Genomic DNA, 19042 nt, shown 5'->3' with positions numbered 1-19042 from the left:
TGCACTGGGGGTAGGGTAGGGGGGGTCCCTCAGCCCAGCCTGTGCCCTCTCACAGTCCGGGAGCCCTTGGGGGATGTCTGACTGATGTGGAGGGGGCCTAAGCCGGCAGTTGGACATCCTTAGCATTGCCGCAGAGGCAGGAGAGGCTCCCACTATGGCAGCTGCATTCGTCAGCCGTGAGCCCGGCTTCTGGCTGAGTGGCGCTCCCCCTGTGGGAGCACACTGACCACTAGGGGGCAGCTCCTGCATTAAGCATCTGCCCCCTGGTGGTCAGTGCACGTCATAGTGACCGGTCGTTCTTTCGTTCTGTCGATTTGCATATTAGCCTTTTATTATATAGGATTACCATCAGTAATGTATAAAAACTAACTTTTCCTAAGTTACTGGCTACTCAAGGTACTTCACAGGGGAAAATGCTTCTATAGGGTCTATACAATGGCTGAAACCTACAGACCTCACTCAGACCTACCCACAAGCAAAACATCTGCCCCAAATATCATTCTTAGAGAACTCCTAAATTACAGCTCAGCCCCAGCTGGAGCCATGTGGACCTTGGATATGAGGGGTCCTAGCCATGGTAGGTGAAGTTTAGGTTAGGCAATGGCCTCTCTGCCCCACCCATCCTCTACTCACAAACAAAACTTCACTGAGATTTGTCAACGTTGTAGCAATCACCAGAGACATTTCCTCTAGAATGAAAGGGCTGGGATGATCCAAGTCTCAAGCCATAAGCAGACGAGCAGACCCTGCCTCAACACAGACACAGCAATCAGACATTCAAGGAGTCCCATGAGCCCCTGAAGGAACACGGCTGCCCTCCTTCACCAGGTGTCCTTGTTAGCAAACCTCTAGAGCAAGCATGTCAAACTCAAAGAGTAACATGGGCCAAATAAACAAGGTTTAAGTTTATGTGGGCTGCAAAAAAACAAAAGCTTCAATTTTCATGAGAAACATAGGTTTATTTTGATAGAGACATGCTGAATACAAAGGACTGAAATAAATGAGTCATCATTAACATAAAATAATAGAACATTTTAATAAAAATTAATATTTTTTCTTGAACACTAACTTACTAGAGCCAGCCGTGGGCAAACTACGGCCCGCGGGTCGGATCCGGCCCGTTTGAAATGAATAAAACTAAAAAAAAAAAAAGACCGTACCCTTTTATGTAATGATGTTTACTTTGAATTTATATTAGTTCACACAAACACTCCATCCATGCTTTTGTTCCGGCCCTCCGGTCCAGTTTAAGAACCCATTGTGGCCCTCGAGTCAAAAAGTTTGCCCACCCCTGTACTAGACACTGAGTAACTGCACCAATTAATAAGTGTAATGCAAATAAACCTATTTTTCTTGTTCTCCAAAAGTGAAATATTTCCTGTTACGCATACTAAACAAGTCAGTCCAAGACTAAAGACATGGTAATCGGCTGCTAAAATATTCACTGCTAGTATTAGTGGAGAGAAATGGTGCGCCTGCCCATAAGGCGCTTAAGGGAAATGAATGCAACACGATTATAGTAATCAGTCATTAGCGAACGTTGTAGTTCGTTATTAATATTATGTATAACAGGATATTGTAAAAATTAAGTTACGAAATTTTTATTAAAACATTTCTTACATCCATTATTTTGGCTGGGCCACAAAAATATTCGTTGTGGACCGCATGTGGCCCATGGGCCGCGAGTTTGACCTGCTTGATCTAGAGAGAGTGCACATGAGCTCAGAGGAAAGGCTCTTCTCCATGGAGCTCTCGGCTTTCCTGGGCTTTCAGAGCTCACAGCTGCTTCTGTGGCCAGAGCACCCTCCCACAGGCTTCAGAAACAAAGTGCATTTCTAAGACAGTTCAGACACCACACTTTCGAGGCAGGATAAAAAGTCATGCTGCAGTTAGCTGGATATTCATCCTTTGGTCTGCATTTAAAATGTCTATTTCTATATACCATCACTCAGGCATTAGTGAGCCAGGCCTGACAGGTACCCACAGGGCCATTCTCCTGTGGCCTCAGGACCCGGCCTAGACAGGGTCTGCAGATAGCTCTGCGGTCATCTCACTCCCAGTTTCCCCCCAGAAGGCAGTATGGGCTATGGCCACCCAGCCAGTAGTGAGACTCCTCTGGGCCTTGGGAGAGTGAGGACAAGGAGCCAGGCATTCACAGAACAACTTTACAACATGGGCTAAGCACACCCCGAGGAGACATCATTAGCATTCCCATCACACAGATGAGCAGACTGAGGCTTAGGAAGGTGAGTCAGGTTGCCCAGAGTCACAGCTAGTGGTGGTAGTGGAAAGGCACAGACTGGATCCTAGGTGAGGTTTGCGAGTGGCTGCTCCTGACCATTTGTTAGCACTTAAAGATTAGTCACATGACATGAAAAGGGAATAGATGCTCCCCACCCAGTGTACCCAACAACTTCGACTGGGACTCAAATAATGTTGTCTCAACTCCTTGCAGAAACATCTGGCTCTCTGCATCTTCACCAGCAGCCCAAAGCCCGTCTCATGGAAAGCCCGCCACTGGCTTCAGCAGGTCAAGGGGACTGAGGGTGAACAGCAAAAGTGGGAGGCTTTCTGGGGACACAACCACTTCCCATTGTTTTGGACAAGTCTTTTCTGGAAATAGATTTTAAGCAAAATTTGAATCCTTGGTTCCTATGACAAAGCACTTGAAAGCACACGCATCTTGGAAATGTGCTTCCTGCTCTGGCCCCTCACCCCAGGCACCGTCCATGTGACCCCAGTGTCGGTGACGCATGTCAGGCTCCCCCCAGGGCACTTCCCCTTGTGGCCAACCAGAGCCATGCAGCTTGCAGCCTGGGGCCTAAAGATGTGTCTGGGAACAGCCATGGACTTTCTGTAGTTTTATGCAAAGCTGTATGGGCACGTGTGTGTGTGTGTGTGTGTGTGTGTGTGTGTGTGTGTGTGTGTGTTAGATATGCATTCTTCCAGGGGAAGGACCCATAGATTTCATCACACTTTTGGAGGGGTCTCTGTCCCAAAAAGATTCCGAAGACTCAAAAGCACTGTTTTAAAAGGCGCTTTCATGTCTGTCTAATTGGCCAGATTTCAACAGAAAGTGGGTCAGAGCAATTAAAGCTGGAGAAAGTAAAGGATGGACAATTTAAACTGTAAAATTTCAAGAAAATTAAAACAAATCTTCCAATGAGTAAATTACACAACAAGACTCCAATAAACCGGCGCACCTTTAGTTGTGGAAGGGGTAGGGGGCAAGGATAATATGGATCAGGAAAGGGTAAGAACCGGCAGACACGCCAAGCGGAAGAGGAAGTTGCCTGCAGGGCAGGCGGCGGGTCCAGTTCCCAGGCGTGCGCTGTCCAAGGCGGGCTCCACAAGCATCTTGTTTAGGCTGCACACCAGCTCCTATTTCTAGTAAACCCACTGGGAAAAGTGTGCATACGGCACAGAAGTCCTGGCTGCCCCTCTGGGATCTACCTGCTGATGTGCCAACTGCTTGGAGTGAGGAGCTGGTTACAACTCCATGCTCTTCCCCAGAGATGGCTCTGCTTTTATCCCAATTATGTCTGTCCCTTAAAGTATGGCGTTTATGTTTTTTTAAGAAAATACTTTTTCCTGCTTAATATTTGCATGAATGGTTTAGCTTGGCTGATCATCCCTCCTGTCTCCTTCAAGCATGTCTTCTAAAGACAGATGGGGAGCTGTTAAACCACATGAGTCCTTGTGTCCCACCCTGCAGGATCCTCGGTTAAAAATAAAAGGACCAAAAAAAAAATGACAAAAAAAGGACTGTAACCCTCGCATTTTAAAAATCACCACTACCTCCCTGTAATTTTCCTCTAACCCCAGGCTTAAGGAAATATCCGCCTCACAAATGTTTCCCAAAAGTTCATGTGTAACTTGCTTTTTAGAGATAATGGTATAAATATATATTTAGGTTCTCAATTAGAAGCCAGATTTTCGAGGGGCCCAGGCTAGTCCACACAAGTATGTCAACCCAAAGCTACTGAAATGCTTCATACTTAAATATGTGTTGAAACAATATCACTTCGATATTAGAAATGGTTTTTAATATATCTTAAGCATAACTTTTTTCTTGTGAAGATTTCTTTTACATATAGGTGTACTTCAAGACATTGGAGTGGCTCTGGCCACTTTTTCAAGAGCAAAAAGAAAAACTCAGTACATTGTAACTACCATTAATATTTGTTGAACATCATACTTTTCTTTTGGGGAGAAAGAGGCAAATTATAGGAAAACAGACCCAATTTTATCAGGATGACTGTTAAGAGACAGGACTTCAGTATATGCCACCGCACTTCGCTTTATGGAATATGGTATATGCTTCCATTTTTTAAAGATGCCTTGGTTGGGAATTCCCCCCCACCTTAAAATTATAAAGAAAATCCACTGATTTTCTTTTTTTTTTGAATCCTTACCTATGGATACGTTTTTCTATTGATATTTTAGAGAGAGTGGAAGGGAGGAAGAGGCCAGAGAAAGAAACATGGATGTGAAAGAGACATCGGGGCCAGGGATTGAACCTGCAACTGAAGTATGTGCCCTTCACTGGGAATTGAACCCGAGACCCTTTAGTCTGAGGGCTGACACTTCAACCATAGAGCAAAACCAGCCAGGGTTGATTTTCCTTATAAAAATAAGGTGGTTAGCTATATATAGGAATGCAAAAAATCTTTACAAAATTAGGCTTTGGGGGGAAATGACTTAAAGGAAATCCTATATAGTAAAACCCTAATATGCAAATCGACTGAACGGCGGAACGACCGGTCACTATGATGCACACTGACAACCAGGGGCAGATGCTCAACACAGGAGCTTCCCCCTGGTGGTCAGTGTGCTCCCACAGGGGGAGCGCCGCTCAGCCAGAAGCTGAGCACAGTGGTGGTGGCGGGAACCTCTCCTGCCTCCACTGCATGCTGGCGGAAAGGAGCGAGGGGTCCTGGACTGGGAGAGTCCCAGACTGTGAGAGGGATGTCTGACATCCGAGGGGTCCTGGACTGCAAGAGGGCGAAGGCCAGGGTGAGGGGGACCCCCCCCCCACAAGTGCATGAATTTCGTGCACCAGGCCTCTAGTTACTTAATAAAACAATTTAACAAGTTTTGAAGAATCCTGAGCTGGCCCTTGAGTCTGACAGGGGCAAAGAGGGTGCACGCTGACTTCTCAGGGAGGTGGCCTTAGCTCTTGGTTCTGACTTTGCATGAAGTTTTCTTCGCACACGTGTGGAGAATGGGGCTCTCTCCATGGGACCTCTGAGCTTTAAGAAGAAGCTGTCTTGCCCAGCCAGAGTGGCTCAATGGTTGAGCATCGACCTATGAACCAGGAGGTCACTGGTTCAGTTCCAGGTCAGGGCACATGCACCAGTTGCAAGCTCAATCCCCAGTAGGGAGTGTGCAGGAGGCAGCGGATCAATGATTCTCTCTCATCATTGATGTTTCTATCTCCTCTCCCTTCCTCTCTGAAATCAATATATATATCAATATATATACTTTTTTTTAAAAGAGGAAGCTGTCTGCAGGTGGGCGAGAGAGGGCTGTACTTGTCAGGGCTGCCCCACACCACCTCCCTTGTGAGGCCTAAGGGAGTGGAGCTCCAGCTCCTCTCAGTGTCTCTCACCTGACAGGGGGCCCACGTGCCCGATGGCTGGCTCAAACTCCACATTGAGCAAGCTTGCCCAGCAACCTTGATGTGCCTGCACGTGCCTATCTTGTAAACATTTAATGCAGAGGAAACATCGATCCTGGCTTAGTTTTAAGAACTTGATTGATCTTTTAAAACCAACAGGGCCTTCAAAGCCAGGACATCGTGGCCTCATTCCTCTGCACACTGCGGAAGGATCCTGGCAGCTGAGGCCCCTGCCATCCGCACATGGTCCTCCAGGGGCACAGCTGTCCTTTTAAAGGGCCAACAAGCAGGAAACCAAGTGTTCAACTTCCCAAAAACATCTCCTACCCGAGACTCATTTGCCCATTCAGCTGCTCCCAGAAACAGCCTGGTTCTTTGGAAATCGCTTTATTTTGTTAACTCTAAGAGACATTGAACCACAAATGTGAACTTATGTGAAAACAAGTCTTGGAGAGTCTCTGTCCTTGAGCAAATTATCATTTCATTTTGCTGTTTTCCTGGTGCGACGGTACCAGGACGACTTGAGATTTATTTTAGACTCAGGAGAGATAACAGAAATTCAATTTAGCAAACACCTATTGAGTGCCTACCAAGTGTGGAAGGCAAAAAGAGGAACAAGACACCCTCTTTCCTCAAAGGACACGTGCCCAAGTGCCCGGAGCAAGACCAGGAGTTGGCAAACTCTCCCCGTGAAAAGCCACACGGCAAATATTGTAGCTGTTGTGGGCCACCTGGTTTCCGCTGCAAGGGCTCGGCTCTGCCACTGTAGGCGAAGCCGCCGGAGACTCTGTGACATCTGAGCAGGGCTGTGTCCCAATAAACCTTCACTGATGGATGCTCAAACTTAAATTTCTTACAATTTTCACATGTCACAAAATAGGATCTTCTTTTGACATATCACAACACTTAAGAAATGTAAAAACCATGCATAATTCACAGACCACATAAAAAAGGCACTTGGCTGATTACAGACTCCTGGGCTAGACTCTCAGGTCCGGCCCTCGCTAGCTCTATAGGAGAAGGTCAGTTGCCCCAACTTCCTGAGACTCACTTTCTCATCTATAAAATGGGGATGAGAGCCCTAGCTGGTTTGGCTCAGTGGATAGAGCGCCGGCCTGCGGACTGAAGGGTCCCGGGTTTAATTCCAGTCAAGGGCACAAGCCTGGGTTGCAGGCTCGATCTCCAGTGGGGGGGCGTGCCGGAGGCAGCCAATCAATGATTCTCTCTCATCATTGATGTTTCTATCTCTCTCTCCCTCTCCTTTCCTCTCTGAAATCAATAAAAATAAATACACACATACATACATACATACATAAATAAATAAATAAAATGGGGATGAGAACCTCTGCCTTGTATGTTCTAAGAATTAGATATCTAAACAGAGAAAACTCTAAGTGAATGTTAGCTGATCGCCTTCCTGGAGGGACGTCCTGTTTGACACGGATAATGACACTGACAATGACAATAACAACTAACCTACAAGAATATTTGTTTCCTACAAGGTGTTGTGTTCAGTGCTACATGCTTGTTACAGCATTTTATCTAATCTTTGATGCTATTGATTTTAAGATGCACCATTGCTGAGTGTGCCACCAAGAAAGAAAGAGCTGCCAGCTAACATGACACAACCTTGATGTAAGATGCATCCTGATTCACAAATGCGAATGTGTGTGTGTGGGGCGGGGGGGGGGGGTGTCTTGGGGGTGCGTTTTAGAGCCGATGAAATTCACTTTCTCCTTTCAGTCCACAACTGTCCTAGGACAGGTACTACCTAGTGCCCAGGGAGGTACTATTATTGTCCCTATTTTGAGAAACAGTTTTTAGTCCACATTGAAACAGCTAGAAGTGTCAGTGCTGGGATTTACTATCTAAACCTTACCCAAAGACATGTTTTAGAAAGAGAAGAAGGGGAAGAGAGAGAGCAAAAGAAAGAGATAGAGAGAGACCTTGATCAGCTGCCTCCTGTATGTGCCCCGACCAGGGGGTTGAACCCGCAACCTGGGTATGTGCCTTTGGTACAAGGACAGCATTCCAACCAACCAAGCCACACCAGCCAGGGCCAATGCTGGGATTTTAAACATGGGCAACTTTGTCCAGAGTCTGAGCTCTGCCTTAAGAACATGGATGCCTGGAAGAAGGCAGAAACGGAACTTGAAGTATGAAACATCAAGGTCACGGAAGTCTGGCACAAATGAACTTCCTCCTCAGTCTGAGAGGAAATATACCAGTCAATCACATTCCTCTGGCGTTTCAAAGTAGGGCCTGAACGCAGGAAGAGGTAATGGGAAACAGGATTTTAAAGCGCAGAGTAAGAATGGCAAGATGCACTAACACCCAGCAGGAAGCTTCCTCCTCACACCGTCTCGGGAGCCCTTCCAGTTCAGGGAAGGATGGGAGCAGATGCTGAGGGTAGGTAATGTGAAAGGGCCTGGACAGGAGGAGAAGGCCAGGAAGAGGTTTCTTACCCTTGAGAAACCTTTATTTCCTTTTGGGCCTGGAGTCCAAAGGCCAGAGACCACCCTTTGCTCTGTCTCCTAGGGAACCATGCTCCTCTGTCTCCCATCCTCATTGCACAGGGTTGCTCAGAACACCTCTCGGCTCGGCCGTGCATGTCAGTCAGAGAGCTGCAAGCACAACACAGGTGTTAGATGCAAGCCTTTGAATGCAGAAATTACAGGAGAATTTAGGCCCAAACTTTCAAATTCTGATTTGTTTTTCCTCTCAAAATTCTGGCCTCAAATCTCCCTTTTTCCCATTATTTTGTCACCAAATATTTATGAAGTGCTTAAAATATGCTGAGGAATGGGATTTCTTTTTCTCCTGTAAAATTCCAATTGGTCAAAAGCTTGCTGAACATGTAATTTCAGGCTGTGTCCTGTGCAGAAAGGAATCAGCACCACCGGCCTGTGACTGCCAGCACTCCTCAGAAAGCCTCCTTGCAAGCTGGCCCTTGGCTGGCATCTGGGAACATGGGTTTCAGGAGTCCTTCCTCTGTTCCCTGACAACATGGCTCTCTGTGCCTACACGGTTTATTAGACAGACAATGTGCTGTATGCTGATCACCTGCTTTCCCTCGAAGGGTGTGGAGCTGGGAAGTGCTAGGCAGAGGGTGTCTATGAGACCAGCCCCCAGTAAAAACCCTGGGCACTGGGTCTCTAATGGGCTTCCCTGGCAGATGGCACTTAACACGTGTTGTCATGACTCACTGCTGGGGACCGAAGCGCATCCTGTGAGACTCCACAGAGAGAGGACTCTGAGAAACCCAGCCTGTTTTCCTCCGGATTTTGGCTCGTGCACTTTCTGCCTTTGCTGATTTTGCTCTATGTCCTCTTGCTGTAATAAATTACAGCCAGACTAGATGCTGAGGTGTGGAGTCCTGTGTCCTCCAGTGAATCATCGATCCTGGGGGTGGTCTTGGGGACTGCCGACACAGCCATCCCCAGCCAAATCATTTTGGGATACTGTCCTTCTGAATCCGTGCTGTGCCAGCACAGGAAGGCCTGGGGGAGAGACGGAGGTGCTTGCTAGATAGATCCTGAAGCAAAAGTGTGGGAGAAGCCATGCATCAGATTATCTATTGTTTCATTCAAATGTGAGCAAATGCTCAGGAGTTAGTACCTTGTGATTTTTGCTCTTCAGAAATTCGCAGTCAGGTATAAGAGACAACAATGGAGATGGTGGTGGTGATGTTGGTGATGTTGATAATTATGGTGGTGATGGTGAGGTTGATGAAGATGATGGTGATGATAATGTTGTTGATGGTGGTACTGATGATAATGGTGATGATGGTGATAGTGATGGAGGCAATAATAGAGAACATGTATCTGGTACTTATTATGTGCCAGGCAGTCTCCAAGCACTTCCCATGTTAACTCATTTAATCCTCATAGCAACCCTGGGAGGTAGGCAATTGTATTGTCTCCATCTTTATAGATGAGGAAGTTGAGCACAAAAAGATTAAGTACTGACCCAGGCCATATAATTAGTTATTAGCAACACATCCTCTGGCTTCAGAATCCGAGTTCTTAACCGATACACCATACTGTCTCTCTCTCTCTCTGGACACAAAGGTAACTCCTAACTAGTATAAATAGGCCCAACTGAACCTACATATTTACAAAGTACAGTCTACCAAACATCAGAATATTTTTGGGGCATGTTTTGATGCCTGTGCCAGACTCTGTGTGGCTAGGTTCGTGGCCAGTGTGTCTTTGGGTTGCCTCCATGGCTCACACTTTGCACACAGTAAGCATTCAGATGCAAATAGATAGAGAAGAATGACCAGCAGTGGGAGGTCAGCACAGTCTAGAATTGTGATGGCAGGTCTCAGGGAACACGTGACATTAAGGGGGATCTCAAAGGTAAGTTCCAAATAGGTACTCCACATGGCAGTAACAACATGAGCAGAGAGGTGGACTCAACAACGACCGTGGTAAGTTGACAGGACCAAGGGAAGACTACTGGAATAAAGGGTGTGCCTTGGTAAAACTGGGGGAAATCTAATTAAGATTAAATGAAAAGCAAGAGTTACAGGCAATGGGTAGCCAGCGAGCAAGAAAGTGACAGTGACAAAAAGTGATGATTTGGTAAGATTTATCTGGGGGCACAACAGAGAGATGACTTGATTGGCCAGAGCCCTGGAGCAGGGTAAGGAATTGAGAAACTGCTCCAAGAGTCTCACCACGACATCAATCAACACAATACTCAGCCAGAGTCCACGACTGGGGGAGTTTCAGTGCTGGATTTGCCTCCATAATGAGTAAGATCTTGGACGTATCCTTTCTGAGCTGAGAGGTGGTAGCTGACAATCTCAGACATTTTCCCCACTTTAACCTTTTAGGAGTCTAATAGGTGTGGGTTGGATCTAGGATGGTAGCTGTGGGTTTTAAGAACCATTTCTAAAGAGAGAATGGAATCTGGTAGCTAATTAACAGTGGCAGGGGTATTAAAGGTGGCTGAAGAGTGAGTTCAGAAAGCTGAGTGAATAATGGTGACCATGATGGGAGCAAGAAGTCGACCCTTTGCAACAGCCTGAATGAACCTGGAGAGCATTATAATAAGTGAAATAAGCCAGAGAAAGACAAGTACCATATGATTTCACTCATATGTGGAGTCTAATGATCAAAATAAACTAACAAACAAAACAGAAACAGACTCATAGACAGAGAACGGACTGACAGTTGTCAGAGGGGATTATGGAGTTGGGTAAAAAAGGCGAAGGGATTAAGAAAACAAACAACTCATAGACACAGCCAAAAGCATGGTGATTAACAAAGGGAGAAGGGAGAGGGGGAGGTAGAAGAAGGTAAAGGGGGGATAAATGGTGATGGAAGCAGACCTGACTTAGAGTGGTGAACACACAATACAATATACAGATGATGGCATTGAATTGTACACCAGAAACCTATATAATTTTATTAACCAATGTCATCCCAATAAATTCAATAAAATAAAAGAAATTGGTGGTTGTTTTATGCCAGTAAATCTAGGGTAATTTGTTTCACAGCAATGATAACTGGAACGAAGAGTGTGACAAGGAATGGTTAGGTGTTCTACAATCCCATTTCTTCTTGGACATAAAGGAAGAAGACATTAACTAGCTCTTCTGCAGGTTGTTGACATTCCATTTGACTGAGGACTAGCCAATGGGATGTAGAGGGAAGTATGCCACATTGCGGTCTGGTTATAAAAATGCCTGTTCAATCACTTACCCTCTCATCCCTTCCTGCAGTGACAGTGGAGCCAGTTTATAAAGATGGCAGTATCAAAAGACTGGAGATTTCTGAGTCACTGAGTCATCCTTACCTGGTAGCGACCTGTCCAGGAAAACTGGCTAGCATCAGAGCAATGCATGAATGATAAATAAATTATCATCGAGCTACTGGGATTGGGGGTTGTGTTACAGCAGCGAGGATCTGTTACTCTGATTAATACACATGACAAATTCATTGTATTTGTATTACCACATTGTAATTACTAATACAGGTTCATTGAGCATTTGCAATGTGCTAGGAAGCCATATTACTCTGCAGGCATGCTCGCTTTCCCTGGCTTACAATGCAAACCCTGAGCTCAAACAGAACTTAATACACTCAGGGTCACAAAGATATTGCAAAGAAGGGGAATTTCCTTGAAGATGGAGCACTGTGAGGCAAACCTAAAATAAGGTGGTCTTCCAAGAGTTAAATGAGCAAAATCCATTGGAAGAGGATAGCCATCTATAAATGTATTGCTGACATACATTTTTGTTAAACAGGTGCTCTGAATTTATTCCTAAATCACGAATTTTAGTAATAATGGAGCATATGCAAAAATTCCCTGGCTTTATTTATATATTTTTAGTAAACAAACCACTATGGACTGGTTAAAATGTATTTTACAGCCATTTTTTAAGGGTTAGAAATAATTTTTGTTATGGTATCTTTCTATATTTTATGACTTTAATTAAATTTCTGATTTCTGTTCCAAACACTGCAATATGACAGTATAAAACATATTTTAGTCATTAAAAAAGAAAAATTCAAATACATTATTTATTTCACACAGAAATATGTTTAATGGCAAAAACAATCTTAAAAGCTATAAGGAGTGAGATTTTAAATGACAACAAGCTACAAGAAAAAAAAAAGGCAGAGAAAAATTAAAAGCAAGCCCAAGAGAAAATGACTTTGTTGGTAGTTGCTTTATCTGCCCTTATTCATCATTTAGCATTTTTAGTACTCCCAGCTTCAAAACAAACCACCCCCTTTCAAAATATTGCTTATACAACTGTGGTTGAGTCTGATTAACTCTCATGATTATATCTGAGCACATTCTGTGTTTTGGAAAAGAATATCAGCTGCTGGTCCTCAGGAAACTAATTGCTTTTCCTCACATTGAGCACAGTTATTCATCCAACTAAACCATTCACTTACCACAGCGGTGGGCACCACTGCGAGCTTTCTTGCCCAGGGATCAGCATGGGCCGGTGGGCGGGTGCCAAGGCCATGACTATGGGCAGAGATGGGAGTTCCGGGGACAAACTGCTCAGTCCTACTGCACAATCTGTTTCCAGGAGACGTAATTTGCCACTCTTTGTACAGTGTCTGTCTCCAGGGACGGGACTTAAAGCTTCTAATGTGCATATCTGCATTGAATCCACACTGCTGCTATTAAATATGACAGGATAAGCAATTCTGCAACTGGCCCCTTCCAGTTAATTATCTTCCCTTGTACACATACTCCAGGTCACCACTGGCAAAGACTATTTCTGGTTTAACGGGGCAGAAAGGAGAGATCCAGTATAAATGTCTACCAACTGTCTTTATTTTTATCAAAATATTCCTCTTAGAGAAAAACACATGGCTAGTCTATTTACTTAAATTTGTCTTTAGGCAGTTGGTAATTGGGAATTTAATAGAAGTAAGTTCATTTGGTGCTGTGTGTCTTTCAATTCCATTTCTACAGCATTTGGAAGCCTCTTCCATATCTCATCTTTGAATATTTTATAGCCATATATATTTCTTTGGAAAAATACATTGCATTTGGAGTAATAAAGATTTTATTAAGCAACCATGCCAGTAAGACCAAAGCAGTAAATACTGATGCTGGCTTCAGAACAAAATCATTATTGTGCAATCACTCCAGAGTGGCATCCACAAGTGTGAAGCCAGACCAAAGACTGGACACCCAGCCACCGCCTCCTCCCTCCTCCTTTAACCATTGCTGTGCCTTGATCAAGTGAGGCCAACACCAAATCTGGGTGCAAAGTAAACTCTCCCACTGCTCTCCTCTTAAACCAACTTTCTGAGCCAGGTTGGAGCCTCTACCAACACCGCACCTCCCACCACCCCTCCCACCTCCCTCTGCTCATATCATGTAACTCCACTTGAGTCGCCATGCATCTCCTTCTATAGAATGTGCCTTCTCATCTCCTGGTCACTAAATACCTCCCGTCTGCAGCCCTCCTTTTTACAGGAAGACGCCCATCTCTCAAAGCTCATGTCCTCCTTGCCTTCTGCTAAATTTCCAATTACTTTCAGCCACCCATGCCAATCCCTAATTCACTCATCTACACTATAGAGTCTGTTGAATACTGTTCCGGCACAGCTCACCATACAGCACTGTCTTGGGTTATTTGGACAAAAACCAATGGGACAAATATTAACCTTGTAGGCCAGCTGGAGAGAGACATGACATATTAGTAGATCATAAGAAAGGAAAAAGTAAAGTCTGGCAGGGATTCCTAGAGTGAGACTGGCCCTTTAGCTTGGGGGTTGGGGAGATGGGAAGATCTGTAAAGAAAAAAGGCCTTTGTGCTCGCCTGGGCGGCACATGTGCTAAAGTTGGAGGGATGCAGAGAAGATTAGCATGGCCCTCGTGCAAGGATGGCATGCAAAAATGTGATGCATTCCACATTTTCAAAAAGAAAAGAAACGGGGCCTTCTAAGTTGGTCCAATGAGAAACTGGTAGAATTTAGAAATGCAAATGGTGGACAGAGGACTAAGGCATTTCGGGTGGAAGGAAGGGGACAGTGAAGGCATGCAGAAAGGGCTGGGTGTAGAGTCAAGAGGAGGGAACACAGGAAGGAGAACAACAGCGATAACAGGGAAGAGCTGCTCAGATCTCTCCTCCCCGCGCCCCACGCCTTCCTGGGCCTGCAGTGCGGAGACTGAGTGGGGCACCCTCTCTCTTCAGTCTGTAGGCAGCAGGAGGGCCAGCACCACCTCTCCTGGCTTGGGTCCTGTCCCCTCCAGTGCAGCCACAAGAGGTGAGACTGTTATGTTTCTGAAAGTGGGCTACGGCGAACGCCACTCAGCAGCAGTTGCAGAGCATCTGTGCCCACTCAAGGCCCCGAGAATAGTGTTGGCAAAGGGAGAGGCTGGGCAGGGAGCAGGCAGGAGACTGCTGACGCAGCCGACAGGATCTGAGGGCAGCAGGGCAGTGGCCCTGGCAGCAGGCACTTCTGCTTCCCCTCAGAGACTCCGTTCCTTCTCGAGCACATCAAGTCCTCTCCACGGCCCCGCGGTCCCCGTAAGAACAGGACACACATAGTTTTGCCCGACTGAAGACACTGCTGTTAGGCAACTGCTGTGAGTGGTTCCACCCAGACTAGGACACACACAGGATGTCTGAGGTGTGTGAAGGGCTGGGCAACGTCGTTATGGAACCTGTTTACATGGAAACTGGCAACAACAGCACATACCTAACCCACTTGTGACTAATTCCTACATGTCCTCAAGTCCTCCTGTAACATTCAGTGTTGCCAACGCCCCGGAGACTTTGTCCTTCTCGCTCAGCTGACCTAGGATCCTTTGCCCCTCTTGCTGAGCCTACATCTGTCAGGCGGGTGTGCTGGGAGGCCAGAGGTCAACGTGGCCACAAGTCCAGGAGGCACAGGCGGCGAGAACCTGGGTGGTCCTCCCAGCGTGTAGGAGCACTTCCTCCTGCAAGACTAGGGATATTTAAACAAAAGTTTTACACAGAGACCATCACTGCCATTACCACTCAGACAATACGCTTTAATTTCCCTTGAAAAGCAATCATTTCCTTTTCTTTTTGAATATTCCTGGACAACTTCGAGCTCCTTTCACTCTCTGAGAGGCATTAGACTGCTGTTCAGGAGGTCTGAGTTCACTCGAGTTCAGACACCATCTCTGTCCCAGCATCAGATTTTAACATGAAGGATGAGCTGGACTGAGTTCTGGGGGCTAAGCTGCAGCTCAAGCAAAGCCCATCTCACAGGACAGCCTGGTGGGCCCTTCCCCGCCAGCCTGCCCGTCGGCCCGGAGTTCTCCACGACGGAAGTCTGAGGCCTTCCTGAGCCCTGCAGGCTCTCTCCTCTCCCTGGCCTGCCTGCCAGGCAAGTTCCACATGGCTGAGGGCAGGCTGGAGCAGAAACTGAAAACATGCTTCTCTACCAAAGGGGCTTAGGCATCGTCTCCCCCCAGATGTGCTTTCTTTGTGGCAAAAGTCTTATCACTTACTAGATTAGAAGCTCTAGGGAAAGGCCCGCCTTTTAAATGATCATTTATAAGCTGTAAATATCACCAAATCCTCCCTAAGAATGTCCAGGGTGTGCTTCTCCCTGTCAAGGATGAAATTTTTATCTCACGCTATTGGTTGCTGTCAGAATATGTGCAGCAAATTCAAGGTGCTGCACCAGGGCACAGGGTGGGAGAGGGGAGGATAGACCGCATTCCACTTGGTTTTGAAAATTTCAGCTTATGAAAAAGAGAAAGGTAAACATACCTTGTGGGGGTTAGAATGCTGACTCTTTTTTCCTTCCCCCAATATTAAATTTCTCCCACTAACTCCCTGCTCTTTATCACCTGGAACACAAGCTGAAAACCTAAACCCGTGGAGTTTGTACTTAAGACAGAAACTTCTGCAATTCACACTGAGGTCACACAGCCAGGTGGCCTCGGATTACTGACGGCCACTCAGCAAGCCTCCCTCAGGGCCCAGCAGGCGTGTTTCAAGGGGCTCCTGCAGTTTTGTTCATTAGGGATGAATAATGTGCAGACATTTCCCCCAGCGTCAGAGATTTCTGAACAGGATCACTTTAAACCTTTGAAGAGAAAGTGTGAGTGCGTGTATGCATATGCCTGTGTGCAAGCAAGTCAAAGAGAGAAATATAAAGCACATGATGAGGGATAAGGGGAGAGAGGGTGAAAGGTACAGGGATCCTACATGGTAACAGAAAGCAGGCTCTGGGACAGCCGTGTGGTATGTGGACACTACGCTAACACACAGGGCCAATGGGGTGGATGGTTTGCACAAACTCAATGAGTTGAGCAGGTCTGGGAAATGTTTAGATGAAAGTTGTAAACACCAGGAGTCGGTTGGGCAAACAGAAATGGTATTTTTGAACACAACATCTACACTAACCTATCCTGTAATATAGTTGGGTAAGATGTTAGTAAAATATTCCTGCAAGGGACTATTTCAAACCACAATCATAAGGCATTGATAAGAAGACTATTCAAGGGAGTAACTGATTCAGATGTGTCAGTTAGTATTTATATACATTTGTGTCCCCTAACAATGGCCTGCCAATGAAACAAGCATTTCCTGACATTATCATGAAACCAGACATTCTGGGAGATTTATCAATATGTACAATCAAGTCCCATGGAACTGGACTCTATTTTTGGAACTTCTTATTTACTCTACATAAAACTCTATACACCAAAGTCAACACTAACATTCTTTCATGCCAATCCTAACTCATGTAAAGTTGTTTTTAAAAAGTGTACAGCCTGTTTGCCAGGACAGAAAACTGGCGGGTTTGTGGATTAGTCGTGGGCTATGCCATGCTGCAGTAACAAACAAGTCTTAGCAATTTCAGAGCTTTAAACATCCAAGTTTATTTCCTGCTCAAACGATCTGCCCCCTGAGGCTGGTCGGGGGGCTCTTCCATCACTGTCACTTGGGATGCAGGCTGAAAGAGCGGCCGCCCTCTTCAACATTGCTGGTTGGTGTGTTAGAAGCCTAGAGGGTCTCTCATAGGTAAATGAACTACATCATTTCTGCTCTTGGTTCATTGGCCATAACTAGACACATGGAACTGCCCAATCTCAAGGGAAATAGTGGCAAAAGGTACCGATGACTTCCATACTTTTTTTGTTGTTGTTAATCCTCACCTGAAGATATTTTTTCCATTGATTTTGGGTTGTATTTTTTTGTTTTGTTTTTTAGAGAGAGAGAGTGGAAGAGAGGGAGAGAGAGAGAGAAACATCGATACGAGAGAGACACATCAATTGGTTGCCTCCTGCACGCACCCTGACGGGGGCCAGGAATTGAACCTGCAACTAAGGTACAGCCCTTGATAGGGAATCAAAGCCGCCACCTTTTGGTGTGCAGGCCGATGCTCTAACCACTGAGCAATCAGCCAAGGCAACTTCCAGACTTCGTTGAGTTTTCAAAATGTTTCAAATGCACATCATATGTGACATGATCTCCTGGATACTTTGTGTCCTTAGAGAAATAGCTGATGTGTCTAGACCACCTTTGTGTCTCCTTCATAAGATTCTTAATACCATCACTGGGACAAACTAAAGTCCCCCTGTGGCCCAACATCGTTGGGAGGTAAAAACAGAACCCTAACTTAGCAACGTCTGCCTGGCCACTGACCCCGGTGCCAGCATCACAGTGGAGTCTCAGCTCTCTGCAATTTTATCCCCTTATTTTTCTCTCAGGGACCTTTCACTGAGGCAGCTTTTTTCTATTCTACCACAGGTTGGGCATGATCAACGACAGGAGAGCAGAACAGAGCTGAGCGCGTCACTTCGTGGCGAGGGCTTCAGGACCACCCCTCAGCACTGATGTGACAGTGGCCCAACTGGAAGCATGGGTAGCAACACCACGTGAAGCCCTGTCGTGGTGAAGGGCAGGAACTCGCCAGCCAGACACACCGTCTCAATCTTAGTCCTATCACCAGCCCAGGGAACCTGGACAGGTGGCCTTCTTGTGGGAGGGGGACAGAAATAGCACCTTCCGTCCAGGGTCATTGTGCGGATGGAAGGAGGAGCCCAGAGCTCAGGAAGCACAGGTGTTTGTTTCTTCCTGTTCTTTTTCTTATCCCCATCATCTCCACCTCCCTTAAGCAGCTTCTTTCAAACTAATTTGCTACTACAAGGAACAAGTCACTTTCCTCACAATAACCCTGTGAGGTGGGTATAACATCCCCGCTAATTAACGAAAACACCGAGGTGTCTCAGATCCACAGCTGCTGCCTGGGCCGCACTCCCGCACAGCGCTCTCCCTGGTCTGTGATGCCGTGGATACGGGCCCCTTTAATGTAAGGAAGTGACCCCGTCAAGGTCATCCCTCACGTGTACCAGAACTCTCCGAAGAAGCTGTTCTGCTCAATCTGACAAACACGAGACAGCGTTTTCTCTACCAGAATATACTCAGTATGCTTGATGGAGTGGAGGCACCAACGCCCAGTTCTGTGCACGAGAGCCAGCCAGGCTCAAGCCTCAGGTGTTGGAGGTGAATCGGGAAGAAAGGGTGGGGATGAAGACAGTGAGAGGGACTACCCCAGCCTGCAACTCAGATGCTATAGTATTTTATTCCTGGCTTTGTCACGTAGCCTGTACATACCACATGCTGACAGGTAAGGAGCATTTTGGTCCTCGTCTGATGCACTTTGCTACCTTTCCACCTTGACTAGAGTCACATTATTATTATTACTATTGTTATTATTATTTTAATCCTCACCTGAGAATAGAAAGGACTGAGGGTTGGGGACGGGGGAGGGGGGTGAGGGGAGAGAAATATCGATGTGAGAGAGACACATTGATTGGTTGCCTCCTGCACGCACTCTTGGGCAAAGGAACAAATGTGCAACCCAGGTATGTGCCCTTGACTGGGAATCAAGCCCATGACCTTTGGTGCACGGGCTGATGCTCTAACCGAGCGAGCACACGGGCCAGGGC

At 46.1% G+C, this 19042-nt stretch overlaps 1 protein-coding gene and 1 non-coding gene across 6 annotated transcripts in view; one reads left to right on the top strand and one right to left on the bottom strand.

The window, feature by feature from the left end:
- SLC22A23 (solute carrier family 22 member 23) overlaps positions 1 to 19042 on the bottom strand; it is a 179177-nt gene that overhangs the window by 87342 nt on the left and 72793 nt on the right. The window lies entirely within an intron of this gene.
- Positions 13915 to 14021, top strand: LOC111825326. Its single transcript, XR_002828500.1, has one exon. It is a non-coding gene; the product is annotated as a U6 spliceosomal RNA (small nuclear RNA).

This window comes from Myotis lucifugus, unplaced genomic scaffold (genome assembly GCF_000147115.1).
Source record: "Myotis lucifugus unplaced genomic scaffold, Myoluc2.0 scaffold_21, whole genome shotgun sequence".
In the NCBI taxonomy this organism is placed as follows: Eukaryota; Metazoa; Chordata; class Mammalia; order Chiroptera; family Vespertilionidae; genus Myotis; species Myotis lucifugus.
This window is presented reverse-complemented; position numbering and strand designations above follow the sequence as displayed.